The sequence below is a fragment of the Microchirus variegatus genome, assembly GCF_963457635.1.
Source record: "Microchirus variegatus genome assembly, chromosome: 2".
NCBI lineage: Eukaryota > Metazoa > Chordata > Actinopteri > Pleuronectiformes > Soleidae > Microchirus > Microchirus variegatus.
This window is the reverse complement of record NC_139803.1, coordinates 7,292,146-7,296,404: the sequence shown is the minus strand read 5'-3', so window position 1 is coordinate 7,296,404 and position 4,259 is coordinate 7,292,146.

Genomic DNA, 4,259 nt, shown 5'->3' with positions numbered 1-4,259 from the left:
GTTCCTTGTAACTGTCTCCATGGATGTCACAGTCATATGACAGGCATTAGTCACAGGAGCTGCTTGGTAACCCACTACGTTTTTTCTGATTGGCTGACACGTGACGCCCCGCTGCTACTACAAAACTGCTGATTGGCTGGTATTTTTGGGCCGCGTGTACCACGTGGTTCGCGGATTCGCCGTGTTGATGTTTTGTCGGGAATCGTGACGGCATGGGATTTATTCACAGAAAAGTCACACAAGCTTGACTACGACACGAAGAAGGAGTTAAAATAAAAACATAGCACTGTTCCGACAAACACAAAGGAGTATTTAGTAAAACTAATTGTGATTTCCAGAGCTATTTCTCTACTTCTTCCTTGTGATTTCATCAAGTATTATTTTCATAATCGATTCATCTGTCGATTATGTTCACGATTAATCGAGTAATAGTTTGGTCTATACAGTGTCAGAAAATGTTGATCGGTGTTTGACAAACCTGGAAATGGTGATGTTCTCGAATATCTTGTTTCTTTCTTATCTGGAGCAAAGAAACAAAGAAAATAGTCACATTTAAGAAGCTAAAACGATCAGTAATCTTGGTTTAATCATGAAAAAAGCTTTGAAACGATTAATCGATTATGAAAATTGTTCACGGTTAATTCAGTAATCCATTAATAATCGATTAATCAAGTAACTATTTCAGCTCTATTACAACTACAATAAAAAAATGATTCAGTCCCCTCAAGCACACAATAACATACAATGCTCTTACTTTTAAACTTTTATTTACTTTACATTAAATTGAAACAAACACACAATAGCAAACATCCACATACATATAAAAGGATAACAAACAACATTTATATTTCACATACAATAGAAAAAACAAACATCAGGACAAGACTGGGTCAAGTAAAGAGTACAGTGATGACATCCAGTGGTAACATATCACATTACACATTAAAAAACACAGCCAAAGCTTGTGTAAATTTAAAATACCATGTATTAATTTTTTAAAATAACACATTTAAATACTAATACGATATAATCTCATACATCTGCTTTGGGGTTTTTTCAGTAAAAATATTATGGACATTGTCACAAAACAGATGTGTCTGTGCTCTCTGGGGCTGAGAGAGGGAACAAAGGAATACTTCTGAGTTTGACACACCTTTCTCTCATCCGCTGAAAGAATAAATCCCGGTCACCGTCACTGGCAAAGTCAAAGAACTTCACTTTCTCGGGGCTACTTTTCACAGGCTTTTTCAGCGTCACTTTCATGTGCACTGTGCCGTCTTCAGAACTCATCTCGGCCTCTCCGGATGTTTCCTGATCAGACTTCATGGGCTGCTCAGCCGGGCTGGATGTTCGAACCGTATCGCTGATGACTTTGTTCACAGTTACCGTTGAAACTGGGACACGTTTGGCCACAGGGACCTCAGCTACGATGGGGTTCTTGAACGACACTATCTTCTTGAACAAAAGACGTTTTTTGTTGGTTGTCTGAGGGGAAAACAACACCAACAAATAACATTACACGTTGTCCATCATCACAGAACTACAAAAACAGTGACTTTCTTACCATCACTGGGATTTTCCTCTTGAACACTTGTCTCTGATTTACTATAGAATAATAAAAGAAATACAGAGTTATTGATAATGGTTCAATATAAAGAATGTTAGTAATGTTTGATTCTTTTACCTGATGTAAATGGTTCAGTTTTTATTTGCTCCTCAACTTCTGTAGGTTCTCTGTAGTTGCTTCTTGGAGGAAAAGACTGGTTTTCAAATATCAGCGCTCATTGTATCACGATCATAATATTAGATTTAACAAAATCTTTGCCTTTGAAGTTATATTTTCAGAGGAAACGCAGCTGACAGTGACAGACTCACCTACCTGTTCCCACAGTTCTTCTCAACAAGAATGGTGGAGGCATCTGTGCACAGAAAGAAAGAATTAATGAATCTACATCAGCAATAATGACACAAATCCCCTTTTAAATCAGTGGTTTTTAAGTTTAAAAGTCTATCAATAAACCCCCTCCCCAATATCTGAATTATACTCATAACTGCATTATTTTATTGTAGCTTTTTTAAAACGCTTACCAGCGATGGACGAGATGTTGGGGTTACGATGCATTTGGATGCTCTCAGCATGGCTCACATCCAGCAAGGTGGAGTTTTTTATTTGCTCCTCCTTAACTGTGAAGGGGGGACAAAAGACTATTTTTGAATAGACAATATGTCAGCGATTTGGTAACTGGTTCATAAACACACGCACACACTACACACACACGCACACACACACACAAACACACACACGCACACACACACACACACACACACACACACACCATAGTCCTCTTTCCTGAAGATCTCTGGTGAGGGCAGGCTGCTTGAAGACGAAGAGGTAGAGGAGTAACAGTCTTCCTCGTCATTATCAAAGCTGAGCGTTGTGTCAGACTCTGAGGCAGAAGACGTGGGGCTTTGTTCTTCCTCGTTGATCGACGGTTCTTCTTTAAAGGCCTCTGGTTTGTGATTCGCCCGAATAGATGTACTGTGCCCCGCTGGTGACACTTGGTGGACACTTTTTGTGCGTCTGGTGCTTTTCCTACGTGCAGGACTGCGCCCATGAAACACAGCTGTACACTGGACAGGTTTACTGCAAGTCTGTGTGTGGATGAGAAAGGAGGAGACCGTGTTAGAGACATTGTTCAACTTGTATGAAACCTCCACAAGAAGAATTTTGAAACCCTACTACAGCAGATCATCCACTCTCCATCTCAGGGTCCATCTTGTAGAGACTAGTGTCAAAATCTAGCTTAAGGTGAGAGGAAGGACAGAGATTTAAAGGGCTGTAATTCAACATCACTTGACATCACTCACCAGAACTGCACTTGAAGGTTTAACCGTCGTCTCCTCCTCCACCTCGGGTTCTTCTGGAAGTGTCTCATAATGCTTGTGAGGCAGAAATCTTCTGCGCTCTACAAGTTCAAACAAGGTTGTAGAGAATAAAACGAACAACATGGGCCATTTACAGCATTTACTGTACCTGTACAAAGCAACAATAAATACATTATTTTGTGTCCCTTATAACAATTAGTGGGGGCTATGATTAGGATTTGGCTAGTAATTATGGTTAAATTCAGATTAAGTAAATAAATGCATGATGTGATGGAAACCAGACTCTCCAGGCTGTGTGGACCACTTGTCAAGCAAACCCATCTTTGTGAGGACATTTTGGATGCTCTACACAACATTAACTGGCTTTTTGGGGGTTTTTAGTGTTACTAAATGATGGGTTAGTCCTTTAGTTGTGATGGTTGTGTGTGTGTGTTTCTTACTGTGTCGTCCACTCAGCGCCAGTTTAACGGGAGTATCTCGTTTCTTCGTCAATCCGCACATGATCCGACCCATTATTTACAACAAACCTCCACCAACTGACACACTTAATTAAGTGAAATGCAGCGTAAAAGAAACGTTACCAGTTAAATGTTCATTAACTCATGGTTCGGAAACATGTTAATATTATTTCACAATGAGTGGAAACATGTCAACACTATCAAACAAACAAACAAACACCTGCTGTCACCGGTTAACTATTTTAACGGAAGTTGGAGTTTTTGATTTCGTTGATCATCCGTGTTGTTGCAAAAACGACCGATCACTGCCATCTAGTGGCCGCGCTTGATATAACATACGCCAGGCACTTTTAATGTTCAAAGAGTTCAAAGTTGTAATTAGAATCCAATAATTGCAATAATTATTACTTTATTTAACTACAGTTGATTTATTATGTATTCCAAAGTACATTTCTCACTTAATAATATATATAATAATAATAATAATAATAATAATATAACACTTTGATATTGCAGCTGGTGAACCTGTATTGTTATGAGGGATAAATGAAGTCTAACCCATTTATTTGTTGGTATTGTCATGTGTTTGCTACTTTTGTATTGACAATAATACACAAACAAGACTTATTTAACCTTTAAATACACAATACTATGTCAAAAGTAGTTTAATTCTTTGATTATTTTAAGTTATACACTATGGAGACATGAAGTATATATTTACTTTACCACTGCTGCTGCTCCTGAGAGTCGTCCATTTTGTTTTCCATGCCAGAGAGAGATACTGACAAAAAAAATAAAAAAAATATGGACATACAGTAGCTTCAACTGTGTCGTGAGGACAAAAAATAAAGACGCCAGTTTAAAATCATTCCAGAATATCTTTTATTTCATCATCGGCCCTTCCCCGTTTCCCAC